General features: G+C 43.2%; 1 long non-coding RNA gene across 1 annotated transcript; it reads right to left on the bottom strand.

Annotated features, from left to right (window-relative positions):
* Positions 1 to 13,214: 13,214 nt before the first annotated feature.
* Positions 13,215 to 16,371, bottom strand: LOC140217401 (uncharacterized). The gene is made up of 2 exons (XR_011893961.1): positions 16,265 to 16,371; positions 13,215 to 13,553 (listed from the first exon to the last, which is right to left on the bottom strand). It is a non-coding gene; the product is annotated as an uncharacterized lncRNA (long non-coding RNA).
* Positions 16,372 to 18,461: the final 2,090 nt, after the last annotated feature.

The raw sequence follows: 18,461 nt of genomic DNA on the forward strand, positions 1-18,461 counted from the left end.
CACATGCACAGGACTCTTCAGTAAGCATAAATGATTGCTGTACAGCCTCTAAAGTACAGCTACTGAAGTAACGTAGCGTGGTCTGCTCATTCGACTCCCTGCTCTTTTCTGCATACCAGAACCTCTGCGGGAAAGCTTCGGGCGACTATTTGTACTTCCGCAGTAGCGCTTCCTTCACATCACTGTAGCTCTCAAACGCCTCTTTCAATAAGCAAGTTATTACGTCTGATGCCTCCCCAGGAAGCAAGGCTAACAGATTCTGTGCCCAGAGGGATCGCTCAATGCTATTCCGTTCGCACACGTGCTCAAATTTCACGAGATATTTGGCCATATCCTCTCCGACAACAATGGGTGGAAGTTGATCGCGTATTCTTGGACCGTTAGAAGTGAGACTAGGCGCCGGCGAGCTATTTCGGGTCTCCAACTCTTTCATTTTAAGCTCGTGCTCACGACAGTCCTTCTCTTTCCTTTCCCCCTCGCAACGTTCCTTCTCCCTCTTTTCCTCCTCGCGACGTTCCTTGATATCCGCCCATGCCTCTTCGGCTTCTTCAGCCGTTACGTCCTCAGTCCTCCTGACCTCAAGGATCGCATTCTTTCCTTGCCCAACTCCTCACAAATTTGGAGAAGTTCTTTGACCTTGTACTTCTCCATCGTTCATACTGTCCTGCTGTTTACCCTTTCTGAATATACCTGCCGTACGCTACTATATTCCTACCAGTAAGACATCCGCAAGTATTTCACACAATGCGCTGTTTACCCCCTCAGTATCCCCTGGTTTTCAAAACACACTCACTAGGCTTGAAACACACAATGTTAACACAAGGCAACACGAAATCCTTCCCTAAGCTGCTATAACCTGTGTAAGAGAATGTCTGGTGTTTGAGGTAAACTTCAGGCACTCACCGCGCCGAGGTAGCCAATGCCGGTCAATCCCACCGCTGCCACTACTATTACGACTTTGAGGTGGTCCCGTAGCGCTCGGCGCCCGTTTCGTGACAGAGCGTTGGTAGCGAAGACTCCGAGTCAGGCGTCGCTGAGAATAACGAAAGGGACTTTACACACTATATACAGGTCATTATACAGTGCGACATCGGATCGGCACGGGGGCCGAGAGCTCACAGCAAACACGACTGCTACCGCACGGCGATGTCCGGCGAGACTGCAACGCGTGACACATCTCACTCCACTCGAAAGCGGCACTCAGCTCCCGGTGGGTCGGCGGATCCGGTTTTCCAGGCGGCGGCGTCGGGCTTATACTGCCCCGAGAAACCATTGTCACTCAAACGGCCCAATACAGAGCCAGCACTCGACGGTCGTCCGAGAGGGTCAACCAGCGACTGCGCTGGCCACCCGGTTCAATGTTGCCGCGCGCGGTGACTTCCAAGCAAAAGGGAATACGGCGCCGGGCTGTCTGGCACTTTGTTGCACGTTTGTACATGTCGCTCTCCGATGCTTCTCCTCGGGACACCGCTGCTTGACGGATCACCATCTTGAATTGTACAGGGAGAATTAGGGCGCTGTGCCTTTTGTCCCAGGTTTGTCCAAACGGCGTTCGCAGGATAAATTCAGCATCTTGTAGATTCGGAATCCGGGCTGGTGGTAATGGCACAACAGCGTTTATCCACAAGCCTAGTAGTGTGGATTGCGGTAAATTTTCTTGTGTTAATAAAATGACGTATAATATGAAGTAAATTTTGCATATGCATGTCGAGTCGTGTACTCATCGCATATTTGCGCACGAATACTTCACACACTAAAAGATTGCGAACTTGAAGAAATAATACGGCATTCGTGGTGCTCCGATGCTTCGACTTGAGTTAAGACTCCAGCAGTGGCCCCGTACTACGGCGGCAGAATGAAATTACGTACCAGCGACGTCATCAGTAAGACGCGTCAACGATAAATATCACACACCTCTGGTCTTGCACCCGTCTGGACATGACGCATAAAATGCTAGCTGTTCAAGTGCGTTTTGGATTGTAGTGCAATAAGCAGGGTACGAATATTGTTCAAGCAGTTTTGACCAATGCTTCTATGCGTTCCTGTTTCGGCTACAATTCACGAGTTCCACGGCACATTCGATGATCAGTTTCGGCTCCGGTGCTTCGATTTCGAAACTAAATAGCCTATGTTGCTGCTTGTGCGCCATTGCGAGTGTTTCACATTCTGCACAGTCAGTGTATACAGACTGAACACGGGTTCCGTGTAATCATTCTGACAAAAAAAGAAAAAATGTTGAAGATGGTTAATGATTCATTCATTCATGGCATTAGACCACCCAATGTTATACATGCATACTAAGATTAACGCTTGCGATGGGGCTATTTGGATTTCCCTGCCGCTGTGTTCTTTCCTTATACTTACCGATAAAGAAATTAACTAGGCTCGAGCGGACCCTGTCAATATCCGTGACGTGGCAGCGATCAGGCGACGCAATTTCAAGGCAGTGTCGCCACCCGGTAATTGTTTCTCGGTAAAGAAGGCCTACGGTGCATTATGAAGAAATACCCAAAGACTTGGCGAACTTCGAAAGGATGAAACTCACCCTCCCCCCTACATATATTATGGGAAGGCACTTCGGAATGTGTGATGGGACAATGAGGTGACATTTTCTACACTAATAATCAGCGTTTCCCCTCTGTGAATAAATGCAAGTCTTTTAGAAGTCTGTATATTTTACCGCTATAGAACCGATGAAGTATTTCCAGTGTCCCTAAAACGACCGGTCTTGAATCTCAGCGAACATTGATTTACGAATGTCTTCGCATTGGCTGGCCCTTAAATATTTCTCTTTTGCTATTCGTGATGCAGCTCTTAATAGCCTACTTCTGTGGCGAGCGTCGGTGGCGTCGGCGCAATCGAGCGAACGAGCGCCGCGAAGAATGAACGCGAACGCGGAAGCGAAGAGAGGATTAGGAAAGTGCCAGAGGAGGGTTCAACCGAACCATGAGACTGCAAGCGGAGAAGGAGTGGAGAGGAGAGAGGCCGCGCATGCGCAGAGTTGCCGGCGGCTACGGCATCCGCAACCGCGTGGGCGATCTCATCTGCGCTTCCGAGGGGAAGCCACGGTGCCGTGAGATGGGGAGGGCTACGCTCGTCCGCAGCGTCTGCTGCTCACGTCAGGAGGTCACACCAGCGTGTGTGGTGAATATCACAGCTCCTGCAAGGGGCGATGGCGAGCAGCTACGAGTTGGGCTCAACATGACGCTCCCTTGGGCGTTGCCGATGTTAACATAGGTGGTACGACTAATCCGTGACGGAAGCGCCTCTCTCGTCGTTGGTGAAACGAAAACGTGAGAAGCGTAGGACGGCGCAAGACGGGCTGTGCGGCGACGGCGGCGACGATATGGCGCCAGAGTAGCGCGCGCCGTCTGTACGGAAACAAAGCGCTGCATGAGCGGAAGTCTATGTGCGGCGGCACCTGTGGATCTCATCCACGCATCACCCATGCGCTGCCTCTCGCGATGTCTCGATTAGCCATGCATACGCTCCCAACTTCGCTCCGTTTGGATCGTGCCGCACGAGACAGATTGTTTGCTCCCGTCAACGTGTCGTGAAATTACAACATGTGTAGAGCTCCGCTCAAATTTCGCATTAGGGGGTATCCTAATCATCTGTGATTTTTTCTTTCATCGTCTTTCTGTTCCCCCTTCTCCGAGCGTAGGATTATCAATTGGGCACCGCCTTGTTTGCCTTTCCTTCATCGTTTCTCTCTCTTTTCGCTGCCATGCCGTCGACACCGTTCCGTCGTCGGTCCATCTTTGTCATGCCTTCCATCGTTGTCATGCGTGGTATTCGCCTGTACGAGAGCGACAGGTTTTCGCAGAGCGTCGCGTTAACCTTTGCGAGATTTAAAATAAAGTTGTTTCCATCCATCCATTCCCATGTATAGCGCGCGGGTACCGCATAAACTTATAGCCTAATGACTCGCTGTAGAATAACCAGAGCCGCGACCTTGTGATTCGAAGCACATCTGCTCGGCTCTGGCCAGGTGGTGGGTCTGAATTCTAGAGCTAGATTAGGTGTAGGGGGTGTGTGATGGTAGCGCACCCACAAAGCCGTTGCCGGAATTTGAATCCGCTAGCCGGTGGGATGATGGCGTGGATCCTCGGCCTGATGAGTGATCGAGATTGAAGTGCGCTGTCGCTGGCCAGACGTGCTTGGCAGAAGGCAGAGTATGGCTCAGCTTCAACCCAGCCCAGTTGGGTGACCGCCACGGTGACGCGACGGATTGGTGTTGATGTCCCACTGTCAATCTCTAGTTCTTCTCTTTTGGTTGTTATTATTATTATTATTACTATTATCATCATTTTTATTATTTATTATTATTATTTTTATTATTATAATTATTATTATTATTATTATTATTATGCGGGGAGTGCTTGAAGCTTGCTTTCCCTCTGACGCGGGTCGATCTGCCCGGTTTGTCATTACCTCCGGAAGTGGACCACATTTTTGCCCAGGGACACGACAGATGCATTCGTGGGTAGAGGTACACAGCTTCGCTGTAAACTTCGGGCCCCTAATGAACAATCTGCCTTCAAAATTCGTTCGAATTTAACTTTCTCTTTCAAATGGAACAGATTTCATTTAAATTAGTCCACGAGCTGTTTCATAATAGCGTTTCGAGCTAAAGGTCCTAATAATAAGGTGCAGAAGCATTTACTGAGTCAGAACTTCTCGAATGCGTAGAAGCACTTTAGACTACGTGCTGTAACACTGACGTCTGGCACTGATGTTTCGGCGTGAGGTTCAAAAATTTACTTTGACTTTAATTTCTTTTTTGATAATAAATCTGCTGCCTCGAAATTTACGATACTGGTGTTTTGAAAGACTACTTATTAGTCTAGGTATTGTGTGCGAAAATTAATTTTTGAAGCCAAATGGAAGGCTAATTCATGACTGATGGAAGCTCCCTCGAATAGGTTTCGAAGCACAACCGTTTTCACTACTGGCATAAAACATATATCGGATGGTTTTCTCTTGCTTTCATCAAGACCAAAAAGAATAAAAAAATAGCTTGTCGCAGATAGAATAGTTCTATTCGTTGAGCTGGATAAATCAAAGAGGCAGAGAATACTTAAAATAAATAATTTACTCAACCTCCTGCAATTTACGAAGGGCAGCTGGTGAGTACGCAAAGCGTATCCACTTGAAAGTAATTCTGAGGATGACAGTGGCTTCGAAATATTGATTCCCAACGTGTGCGACGATATACATATGGGCATTCGTTACTTTTTTTTTCAATGCATAAAACGACGGTTTGCTTGAAAAGTGAGTGGAACAACAGTGCATTTTTACCCCAAGTATTACGGCGCATATCTCGAAACGCGTGCGATCCTTAAAATTCGTTCCATGTAGATGTCTCTTGCAAGCTCATTGGCTTGACACTCGTAATTCATTTCAATGTCTGTCGTAAGGAAATGTCTTTCAAATTTAGGTAGCATTCTTTTGTTAATTAGTGAATTATGCAGTTTCATTTCGCCTGCGACGAAAGTCCACCGCTTCGAGTAATCCAGCTCAGGGACAACATTTACGCTATCTGCCACGGGCGATTAAAAAGAATTCTTTATCATCTAAAAAAAAAAAGGATCCCGTAAGTTTGAAAGCCATAAATTAGAAAGCTAATTCTTCAGTGTTATAAGTGCTTAGCGAATTCATGCGCGATCTTTCGATAAATAATTATGGTCTCAGCGCGAATAATGTGTTGTCGAAGAAAGGACGCTGTTTATTCCGTCAGATTGTCCCTCAAACACCTGATATGCTCACGCTTTCCTAAATCTGCCACCACTCGCCTATTGCAGACTGGATCAATGAATTCCTGGATGGCGTGAGACGAAACGTCACGTCTGTCATACAAGAAGGTGTCAAGGTGAGCACCTACTGGCATATTCGTTCTCGGCGCTAGATTAGCAACAGTGTTTAGATGACGCATCTGCTATATTTATAATGTTGGTTGTGGTCCCCGGAGACTCCCGCCATGGCATGCTTCATAGGCCGCTGTGCAACTTCAGCATGCTGAACACCACAATTTTGATTTATTATATAGTGAACGTGGGATAAAGAGCACACGTGAACAAAAAGCTGCACAGTCCTCGTGCGCCGTTTGTGGATTGTGAACTATAGGATTGTAGAGCAGCGGAGAGCAAGGAAGCCGTTGGGAGAGCTCGTGACATCAGACCACATTGGAGTATAGGTGGACAAGCTGTACTGTATATATTCAGAACACTGCAAAGTCGTGGTACTCGTGTCAGAGCTGGCTGGAGCGTGTTCGTTTGTTTGCCCTCAGTTATTGGCTCGTACCCACTATGGGGCATTGGCCAAGATGCGGACACAGTGATGTGAGTGAGTGAAGAAACCTTATTGCAGGCCCGGCGAGGACGCGAAATCGTCGCGCACCCGGCTTGTCCCACGTCGGGACAGGCAGGTCTAGCCCACCGGCCCGGTCGCGGGCACGCCGTACAGCCAAGATTTGCTTTTCTTGAATAATGCAATGTTTGCATTAAGGACCGCGCCGCATGCGCCTACGGGGTTTTCGCCAGCTGAGCTGGTGTACGGTCGCTCGCTGCGATCTCCACTTCGCATGCTTCGAGACGGATCACTGCCCTCTCCAATGGCTGCAGAAATGGCCGCCTCCTGCGAAGGAGCCTCGCTTTTGCAACAATATTCCTTTGAGGTGCGTTACAAAAAGGGGAGCCTCAACGGTAACGCCGATGGCTTAAGTCGAGGCCCCTAACGTAGGAATCAGCCTCAAAGTAATTTGTTACTGATGTTTTTCTTCCTGTGGCAGGATTTTTAACATATTGCTTTTGTTTAGTGTTTCAAAGTCATGACGTGCTTTTTAGTGCAATTTTCCAATTTGTGGACGCGTTCTGAGTGCTGCTAGACTACTGTAAGGAACTAGGCAGTAGTATAAAAGGGCAGACAGCCTGGCATGGTTTTGTGATGGTTGTGTCGTGCTTGCTGACTGAGCGGTTGAGTTTCGGCGTAGTTCCAACGCTTGCTGGGAACGAGAGAAAAAAGGGCAACTCTTCCGAAGTCACTTTGCAGTGTCCTGTGTGAACCTGAACGTGAGAACGATGCCTTTTCTGTGCGCTGCACTGAAGAAATGCCGAGGGACGACCGACTTCGCTTATGAGCATCATCGAGCGACATCCCTTCGGACGGTGGATGCAGTTCCCTGACCATCGGGATCTCTTTCTCCCGGCTGGGCGGTCTGTTACGTTTCGCCTACGACGCGCGGTATAGCCGGCGCGGATGCAACGGACGCCGGGGCTTCGTTCAAAGCGGCGGACATTTTGGTCCGTTCAGCGCTGCCGCAACGCGTCCTGCCAAGTGCGTCCAGGCATGTTTCAATGCCACGTGTCTTCGTGTGTGCGTGTGTCTGTGTGTGCCCCTTACATAAAAAATTGTTGACAGGTTATTGACGTATCATTGTTCAACGTCAACAAATGACCTTGAAAGATCATCGAGGAATTGTTGAAACATCATTGAGGAAATTGTTGACAAGTGTTGATAATTGGCCCGCGACATTCACTCGAAACATCATTGTGGCCTCTCAATTTGAAAGATCATTAGCATGTCGTTGAAACTATGGTGTACTTCAATGCTGAAAGCCCATTGAAGCATTGTTGAAGATGTGTTGTTTGTCAATGTTGAAACCCAATTGACGTATTGTTGGAATGTGTTGTTTGTCAATGTTGAAAGCCCATTGAAGCATTGTTGAAGCTCAGAATTGAAAGCCCATTGAGGTATTGTTGAAATGTGTTGTTTGTCATTGTTGAAAGGCCATTGAAGCATTGTTGAAGATGCGTTCAGTCTCAAAATTGAAAGCCCATTGACGTATTGTTGAAATGTGTTGTTCGTCAATATTGAAAGCCCATGGAAGAATTGTTGCAGATCTGTTGAACATCAACACAAATTATGTTGAAATCCCTTTATGCCCCACTGGGTATTTAGCAGTTTAAACCTGCACTTACCTTAAAATACTGCTGAGCTATGTTGCATATAATTACCTTTGATGTCACGTTGGTATGTTTGCTGTGAGAGGATAGGGATAAAATTTAAATACAGCCGTTTTGTATCGCAGGCCTCTGTCACCCTGGGCTCAAAACATGCTCCTAGATAGCCTGTAATAAAACATATTGCAGAAATGCTAGCAGTACTGTTATGCCACTTTTTTCAATTGTCAGAGTGAATGGTCCTCCACAAAACCAAGAGTGCTGAACTGATGCAGACAAAAACCATTTTTCTAGGTGAACTGTTTATTTGTAACCAAACATCTGTGTAAATGTACAACCATTTGTAGTTTGAGAACATCAGAAACTTCTTAAAAACTATTCCACAGTACAAACTTCCTGCTGCTTGACACCATAACAAAATTGAATACTGAAGGTGTAGTATGTGTGGCCCTCAAGTAAAACACATTTCCCAAAAGAAATAAATTAAAAAAATAAATACCTAAATAAATAAATGTACAAGCAGACTGACATGACTGTCAATAAGAACACTCAAAAAAGGTACTTGCTTTCTCTATTAGGTAGCCAGTGGTACTATAACCATGGCACGATTTGCTTGAGCCCACAGCACTCAACTGAGACCTGATATGCAGGGTGGTTATCTTTAAGTTTCATGGAATTTATTAAACACGGACTGTTGCAGCTAACATAATTCTAGATACAGAGTGCCAAACATTACTTGCATGAGAAATCAAGACACCATAGTCAGCTGATTAAGAAAAACTCAGTTCCTAATAAAGTTTTTACGAATTGTAGACGGTAATTTTACAAGGTGTATGCACTAAGAACAAACTTCCAGAATGACACCAGTAACGAGACACATGCCATCAAACTGGCTGTAGAAATGCACTGCTGTAGCACTTTTTTGTTAACAAAACGCACTGTTATGCATTGAAGCACAAAAGTAACCGGAATGCCCATGTATTTCTCACATTTATGAAAAAATCTCGCAACTGGTGTCATCCTGGAAATTAATTTCAAGTGAATATGTCTTTCAACCTCACTGGCTACAATTTGCAAACTGAAATATGTGCCGTGATGTTTAAGTGAATTAATAAATTTATGAGAATCAGTTTAATGTTTCCATTTCTTGTGCTAGTAATGTCCACCTCTGAATAATCCAGCTCAAGAACAAAAATTATGCTACCTGGCACAGACAACTTAAAAAAAATCTGTAAAGCTGAAAAAGGACCACTGTACAATCCTTATTTGTTGGTTGAATGGTGTGTGCCAATTTCAGTAAACCTTACATACTTCTGAAATATGGCAATCACAATAAGTGATGCTTATGGGAGCAGTTTATTATGCTGCATTGCTGTTGCATGATACAGTTGCGTTTTCTGCCATGATAACGTTCCTGCGCAGGTCATTCCATATCAAGCGACTTATTCATATTAACTACTTCAGATTTTTATATGAAAAAAAAAACTATTAGTGATGTGCTGGAATAAAACAAAGTTACTCTTTTGTGAGTTCAATTTTATTCACTGTCACAAAAAAATAACGAAAGAATTCAGAAAAAGATATGGTTTCATGCAAACATGAAAGGCACATCATTGCCATTACCGGAGATTTTTTGTTGCATTTTAAATTTAAGCCGACTTATACCTATTAATTTTTACTCATGTATTTTAGATAGCAATAAACCATGTTTACAAAGCTATGTAAAATGCAGTTTTTACTGAACGCTGACAATGGCACAGATGCACTTGCAGGTGTGCGATTCCATGCCGAATCGACCAGTGTTTTTTGGACACCACACATATAGCTGAAACATTGCCATGTGTTTACTAGAGTTCAAAACTCGTTACCCACTTTTATTAATTTTTGCCAGATATCTTGTAGCATTTTGGTGACAGTTTAGTTTTCCTGCTCAGCTGAGCTAGAGGACATCAATCAACATTCTTTTTCAAATGCACATTGTATTGATCGAGGCCTTCAAATGGTGTGTGTGGAAATACGGTGAAGTGATCCAACTGCCAAAATAGCCAATTTTTCAAATATTTGAATACTTCAATTGCTTTTGGCACCGGCAAAAATGAGTCAAATTGCAATCCGTTTGATTTTTTTTCGTAACGAAAAATTCACAGGACAGAACCTAAATACAGAATGGTAGCCCAAGTGACATAGTATAGCAAAAAAATATGTGCAGCTTTGAAGGTTCAGCTGATCGCCTGTAAAAAAAAAAACGAATTCTAATCTTTTGCAAGAAGCTTCATGTTGAAGGAAAAAACAGCTTTCGTAGTTGGCCAAAAAATATGTGATGCATTATTGGATAGCTCTACATGTCTGCTATGCATGTGTGAAGTTAAAGAAGGCATTATTTTTAAATACGAGAAATTCTTTTTTGAAATTTTGTCAGCACCGACTTTTCTCGGATGTGCGCACAGCTTGCCGGCTGGGAATGCACACGACAAAGCTGGCTTTGTCTCCACACAGATGACAGAGAAGCGGTGTTAGGGTCTGCATTTTATTGCCAAGGGCCACATGCTCTAACGCAACGAGGCTTGTGTTTGGTGTAGGCCAGGTAAACCATACAGCCATTGCACATAAGCTATCAATACGAGGTCTGTTAGAAAAGTATCTGACCTTTGGCTGAAGAAAAAAAAACTGGCATAAGTGGAGCGTTGGAAACCTAATCACCCTCAAACTAGTCTCCTTGGGACTCCAGTCACTTCTCCCAGCAGTGCTGCCATTGTTAGAAGCATTCCGAGAAGGCCTCTTTCCGAACGGAGTTTAGCTCAGCTGTCGTTGCAGCCATAATGTATTCTCTTGTCTGGAATCGCGCTTCTTTCAATGGCCTCTTGATTTTGGGAAACAGCCAGAAGTCGCAGGCGGCCACATCAGGAGAGTAAGGAGCCTGTCGAACTACAGGAGTCTGGTTATTCGCCAAAAAAGTCTGAATCAAGTGCGAGAAAAGCATTGTCGTCATGGATGCGCCAATTTCCTGTTGACAACTTCGGTATCTTGCGCCACACAGCATCACATAGACCATGGAGGACATCCCTGTAGTAGTCTTTAGTGATTGTTTGACCCTGTGGTGCGTACCCGTGGTGTACCACACTGCGGGAGTCAAAGAAAGCAGTCAGCAACACTTTAACGTTGATGCGCACTTAGCGGTCTTTGGTTGGTGACGTGGAATGCTTCCACTGTAATGACTGGGATTTGGTTTCCGGGTCGTAGACATACCCCCAAGACTTGTCACCAGTGATTGGTGTTCATGAAGTTGGGGTCACTGTTTGTGGAATCCAGCATGTCTGTGAGACTTCAACACGAAGTTGCTTTAGCTCCACCATGAGCACTTTGGGAACGAATTTCGGTGCAACTCTCTTCATGGCCAAATCTTCAGTGATAATGGAATGTGGATAAAATGTGCTGATGCCCACCTCTTCCACAATTTCTTGGATAGTCACACGACAGTCCCGCATCACCACGGGGTTCACTTCGGCAATGACCTGGTCATTTCGGCATGTTGATGGCCGACTGGAGCGTGGCTCGCTCTCCACCGATGCGTGGCCGTCTTTAAACTGGTTGTACCACTCCTTAATCTGTGTGCTGCTCATAGCATAGTCACCAAAAGCAGTCTGAATCTTCGGAATGGTTTCCACTTGGCTGTCGCCCAGTTTCTGGCAAAATTTGATGCAGTAGCACTGCTCCAGTCACTCCGCCATTTTCCTTGCAATAAAAAACCGACGAGAGCACTGTGTACTACCTCATTCAAATGCTGCGTCCCAGCAACTCACGCTATTGGCAGGCAGGAAAAAATTCGTGCATGCGCACAAAGGTTCAAGGGCGGCTGATGAAAACGCACTTCTTACATATTCATCAGGTGTTCGCAAAAAAGGTCAAATACTTTTCTAACAGACCTCGTACGTATTAAATACGTGAGGGAATCCTGCAGTGCTAAAAGATATGGTTCGTGCAGTTTACAAAAAGAAATAGCTATTATGTAGACAGTAAATCCAGAAAGAGCGCTGATATTGTTTATACAAAGCATTTTAAAGGGCATGTCGCAGTGCAATGCAACATAGAGGGAGCAGGACACTTTGTGCCCTGCTCCCTGAAGCCCAATGACGATGGAAGTAGAAAACACCTTCATAATTAGGACTGAAAACCTACATGAGTACGAACAAATTCTTGTGGTGTTGTTTGCTACCACTGTTTTAGAGCCGGAACATGCTCATCTATAAAAGTCATATGTGCCATGTTTAGTCTGATGTGGTCAGACACCATTGGCAACCACTTCTTGCGTTCATGTTAAAAAAATACGAATTGAGACTGCAGCTGCAGCGCTAGACATCACCTGCCTTCGTAATGATAAAAAAGGCAGTCAGTTTGTTGAATAGTTCTTGTGGCTAATTATATTAACAATATTTCCTTACTAGATGACATGGCTTCATATATTTATGCTATATTTATGCTGTATGTGTGATCCACAAATCAACATTATAAAAAATAATTTATCGCACTTAAACAATACCTTTTTGTTACTTGTCACATGTATAGCAGACATGTAGGGCTGTGTAACGATGGGCGACATATACTTTTGTGCCAACCACCAAAGCTAATTTTTTTACCTTCAACACGAAGCTTTTTGCGAAAAATTTGAACTTTACAGTTTTTTAGCTGATCAACTGAACCTCCAAGGCTTGAAATATTTTGCAGCTATCCCAAGTCAACCAGTCTGATTTTATATTTATTTTGTGCCTTCTGTATTTCCCTACGTTAGAAGAAAATTCAAACTTTGCAAATTTTGGCACTCACACCACTTCAGTCTCTTGACATGAACACCATCTGAATATTTGGACCATACAATTTCCCTTTCAGAAGAAACGTGTATCAGTGCCGTCTAGCTTAGCTGGGCAAGAACAATAAATTTTTGCCAAATTTCAAAAAAAATTTTGCGAAGGAAAATAAATGGGGAGCAAGAGTTTGGAGCTTCAACTATATCTGTGATGGTCAAAAATACGTTGGTTGGTTGGTTGCCCTGGAATGACTCAAGTGTATGTACGAAAGCAAATTTTCTCATTGTACCTACCCAAAATCAAGCAAACTTGAAATGGTTTGCCATAATGGAACAGTTCTTGACAAAATTGGGTGATTTGGCATGAAATGGCTTAAGATACTTAAAGAATATATTAATAAGGAAACACTTTCCTTACTAGAACCATATCAAAAACTAACATAAAAATGTAGTGAACTATAACAAAGCACAGCACTTGTATTCTGGATTGAGCAATCCAATGTGGACTTCTCAGGAGACTAGCATAATTAACATAAATAAAATTAACATAAAAACGTGAAGGCATAGAAAGGCACAACATTTGTAAGCTCATTTGAGAAATCCAAATTGGGCCCTTCAGGAGACTAACACAGAACATAAGAATGTCGAGAGTTACAAAAGCACAACACTTGTGTTTTGGTTTGAGCTGTCCAACTTGGGCTCTTGAGAGGTTATTGGTCCCATGCGAGAAGCGAGGCCACAGTTCTTTACATAGGGCATGTTGGTACCAGGCAATTTGCGACACGTGAAGCCTGCAAAAACAAGAAGCCAGAACAAGTTTTAAAAAGCAACTTCCACATGCAAAAGAATGGCATGCAACCTGCCCTCGTTATAACGAAATTGATTTATGTATTTGTGTTGCTTTAGTCCAACTTTCCACGGGTACAGCTTTACAGCATGACCATTTAAATTTATTCAGTGCGGCACAGTACTCCACTAAGTGTCAAATGCAGGAAAGGGCAAAGAGGAACAAAACACTGTAGCAAAATAACTTTATGAATATCCTCAATGTCAAAGATGTGAGCTTTGCTTGCTGAGAAACGAAATGGTGAAACAAATTAATGTCGTTCATAAATAAACCTGAACTGACAAATAAAATTATTTCTTGTAACTTTCATAATTAAAATTTGCTGCACTTCACTGTGGTTCTCCATGCTCCAAATACAATACTGTCATGTCACTACAACTGAGTGTAGCTTCATTTGATGTTAGGTTTCCTGAGTTCACATGCAATCGGAATGTACTTCTCGCCTTACAATGACTTAAGACTTTCTACATTAAAGAAGACACTGCTTACAGTGAAGTATGTTTTCTGCCTCGACGACTGAATTACTGTTCTAATGAGGATTCCGTGTAGTGCACCAAGCTGCTTAGCATGACACATGCAGAATGTGACAGAGACGAAGAAGTGGCGTCTTTTAAGAGCCATATGCGATAGGACTGACTTCTTTAACCCTTTTAGGGTTCACTGCCGTACATCTGTGGCTGTGATGCAACGTTCTTAAAAAAATTTGCCTTTTCAGAACAAAGTGTTGCCTAGCATCCCACTGGAGGTGCTGCAACCTTGAGACTTCTAGAAAATATTCTTATAGTGCTGTCGCTCCTTGGGTTTCTCCAAAACTGATTTTTCACCTAGCTCCTTGGTGTCTGTCATCGCAGTAATTTCGGAGTGTTGCCACAAGTTTTTTTGTAAGTTTCATTACACAAAAAAATTATGCTGCTTTATCCTGCATAAAAAAAATAAAACATGTAAAACTGCAAATACTGAAATGGTATTGCCACTTTATTGTTATTTAAAAATATTATTTACCAGTTTATTTTCTCGGAATGTCACTCTGAAGAACTTAAATCTGCAATAAAAATATTAAGGGTGCGCGAAAAGTGATTTTTGAGGCTGAACCGAATAATGCTAGAAGAAAATCAAATAATGGATAGTTTCTGAATAATGAACAGCTGATATCACAATTAATGTAAGATGAGGCTCACATCCTAGTATTATTAAAGTTAGCAAGTTTCTGTCATTGTTATGTTATGAAAAGCTGTTTATTAAAAGCACAAATGGAGCAGCAGAAAGTTTCTTCACATGCACAGGACTCTTCAGTAAGCATAAATGATTGCTGTACAGCCTCTAAAGTACAGCTACTGAAGTAACGTAGCGTGGTCTGCTATTACAAGTTGTTACGTTTTATGTCTACACTATGTTATTGGAGGTGAAAATTTACCGTACTTTGGCTCAAATTTCATGTTTTATTGGTGTTTCGAAATATTAGAATACTCGCATTTACAAATAGTGACCATTCAAAGACTAAATTGAATAGGACACTATTCAATCTGAAAGTTTTGAGCATTTGCACACCACAAAAATATATAACTCCTAAATTAGAGAGGCATATTTCTCCCCAAAATGTGATCCTCAACAGGCTAAACAAGAGCGACAGAAAAGCCCATTCATCTTTTTGATTAATTGAAGCCCATAATCTACTTGGCAATGGTTCATAATAACCCTGTTAACAGGTAGGTGAAGTAAGGAAGCAGGAATCAATTCTAACAATTTCAGAATGGGAGTAGTGGACATGTCCGATGGTCTGGAAGAAGCTTTATACATTAGGCCCCAAGAGCCTATTCTCAATTTATTGAAGTATATGGGGAAAAGCCACATAAATATTTTTTTCATATCTTAGAATACACAAATATTTTTTTCATATCTTAGAATACAAAGTGATAAAGTGTGCGTTAATAAATACGAGTCATAGGTTAAGTGCTTAGAATGAGTAAGCGCCCACTAAACGTAGTACTGTTGACAGCAATGCTTGCAACTCTGTCCCTGTTGTTTCTTTGATTGAAACAACCAAAAGAAAATTGCCACACCACTCAGGTTCCCTCTGCTAAAAGGCTGCTGTCTGGCATCACATGGACCTCCTTCAATATATGAGCAACCTTAATTCGATGTGGTCTGTTAAAATTGGTGAAACTACTGTTTCACATCTCAGAACCTGGAGAGGTGTTTTGACTTCTGCAATTTGGTGAACATGCTCCTGCTCGAGCTGAGCAGTAACCACACTTGAGCATACCTTCTCCGCAATTCGCGTATTAGAATAACATTTTCAGGCTAACTAAACATGTCCTCCATGCCAATAGATTTGGAGCGTGCTTCACAGACAACTATTCCTTGCAATGACAGCCAAGTAACACTGCTAATGCGCAAATGCAGCTCATTTTATGTGGTGGAGCCACTAAAAACTTTCAGCAGTGAAGGCAGCTTTTAAATTTTAGAAGCATTTGAGTATGGCGGCATTACGCACTTAAGATCGTACGAACAGTCATTCCAAATAGTAGGCTATTGTCGCATACAACTGCACACACGGGCTACTTGAAAGTCGTTTGTTATGCCAATGGCAAGTTCATAATTTTAGAAAAAAATGTGAATGTAAAAATGCAACCAGAAAGGATATATGGTACTTGCCTATAACAGCACTGACCCTGGTGGGGTCAAGAGCCTTTTTTGCCCCTTGGTGTTATTTCCAAAGCCCAAATGGCCCATGAGCTCCTCCTCTGTGAACACATGGTGAAGCAACGCCCTTGCAAACTTTCCTGGTCCATCATGGCAGACCATGGTAAACTGTGCCAGGATAACCTTCTCAATGTGCACTCCTTCAACCTATGTGAACCTGCATGTTTAAGTAAATGTTAGCAAAACAGTTTTAAGCCTTTCAAGTACATTCACATAACAGCCCTACTGCAAATAAATTACAAAAGTACCTGTTGCAAATCTAGATTGCTAAACCTGACTTCTTACAAGCTTCTTATGCTGTCTGGACGCCACATGTTTCAGAAAAACAATCCAGCACAAACAAGAATAATAAACCAAAGTATCCAAACATCTAGTACTTGAAAAAGGGGAGTACCAGCGAAACACAAATGACACGCACACAAGGAAACGGCATTAGACACGGACGGACCAGCGTCCGTCCCTGTCTAACGCCTTTTACGTGTGTGCGCGTCCTTTGTTTTGCTGGTACCCCCCTTTTTCAATTTCATCACGCACCAACTGGCCCAAGAGCTTGCGCTAATGCACATCTAGTACTATTTATTGTGATTACCATTCTTAGGATACTTCATATTTTCAGGTGTTTGTCTCTATTTTCCCATCCATTTGTGTCAATAGGTAGTCCATGGTCTAATGTGTAATTTGGGCTGCTATGTTAAGGGAAGAGTTCAAAATCAACCGTTGGAACAGCTTTGGTGACTGGGTATGCGACCCTGGGCATATGCCACTTTTCAATGAATCTCCTTCCCGCTATCTTGGGCAACTGCTGCTGCTTGTGTTGGCAAGCAGCATTAGGAGCTCAAAGAGGGACATGATTGTCGATCATTACTAAGATTACCACTACACGTCACGTTAGCTTGCTGTGCTGCAGAAGTAATATGTGAGATTTATTTATTTATTTATTTATTCATTTCCTCAAAGGTCTCTGTTGAGACATTACATGAGGGAGTGGGGAGTTAGTGAAAAGATAGGTACTACAAATTACAAAGGGATATTTTCGATGAGTCGCTTGAATGCAAGTGGGTCGATGACAGTGGCAACTTCGGCAGGCAGGCCATTCCAGTCTCGTGTTGTGCGCAGAAAAAATGATTGCTGAAAAGTAATGGTATGGGCTTGTGGGGGATATACTGTATTAGAGTGACTGGTGCGGGCAATGCGATGTGCTCTTTTTATGTACGGGTTGTCAAAAGGCAAGGAATGAAAGAATTTATGAAAAAGCTTAAGACGGGCTATTCTACGGCGTGAGGCTAGAGAGGGTAAGTTTATTTGGGCTTTTAGTGCCGAGATACTTGAATTGTATGAATAAGTTGACAGGATAAATCGTGTCGCGCGGTTCTGAACCGACTCGAGGGCTTTAATAAGGTTATTGTGGTGGGGGTAAAAAATAGCTTCGGCATACTCAAGCTTGGGCCGCACAAAGGTTAGAAAAGCAAGTTGTTTAATAGAGGGAGGAGCGAGGAAAAGGTTACGGCGTAGATAACCTAGACTACGATTAGCAGAGTTTATTATGTGGTTAACATGACAGGTCCAAGTTAAGTCACGCGAGATGTGCACACCAAGATATTTGAATGAATCCGTTGTTGCAATCTGCGTGTTATTGATGCTATAATTAGGTATATCGTAATTACGACGACGATGAATAGACATTAACACGGTTTTAGCTACATTTAAAGACATGAGCCAAGTGGTACACCAGTTTTGTATGCGCGATAGGTCATTTTGTAACGCCAAATGGTCGCTGGGGTTAGTAACTGCTCGGTAAATCACACAATCATCAGCGAAGAGTCGGATATGAGAAGAAATATTACAAGGTAGGTCATTGATGTATATTAAGAAAAGGAGGGGACCAAGTACGGTACCTTGAGGTACGCCTGAAAGCACGGGTGTTAAGGATGAAGACTGAGAGTTAGCGTATACGAATTGCTCACGGTTAGTTAAAAACCCTCGAATCCAGCTTAGAACACAAGGATGAATGTTAAGACGCGATAACTTTTTTAAGAGACGACCATGAGGGACCTTATCGAATGCTTTTTCGAAATCTAAAAATATTGTATCAGTCGGGATGTTACGATCTAGGTTTAAATGTAAGTCGTGCAAGAAAAGAGCAAGTTGA

This window comes from Dermacentor andersoni, chromosome 4 (genome assembly GCF_023375885.2).
Source record: "Dermacentor andersoni chromosome 4, qqDerAnde1_hic_scaffold, whole genome shotgun sequence".
Lineage (NCBI taxonomy): Eukaryota > Metazoa > Arthropoda > Arachnida > Ixodida > Ixodidae > Dermacentor > Dermacentor andersoni.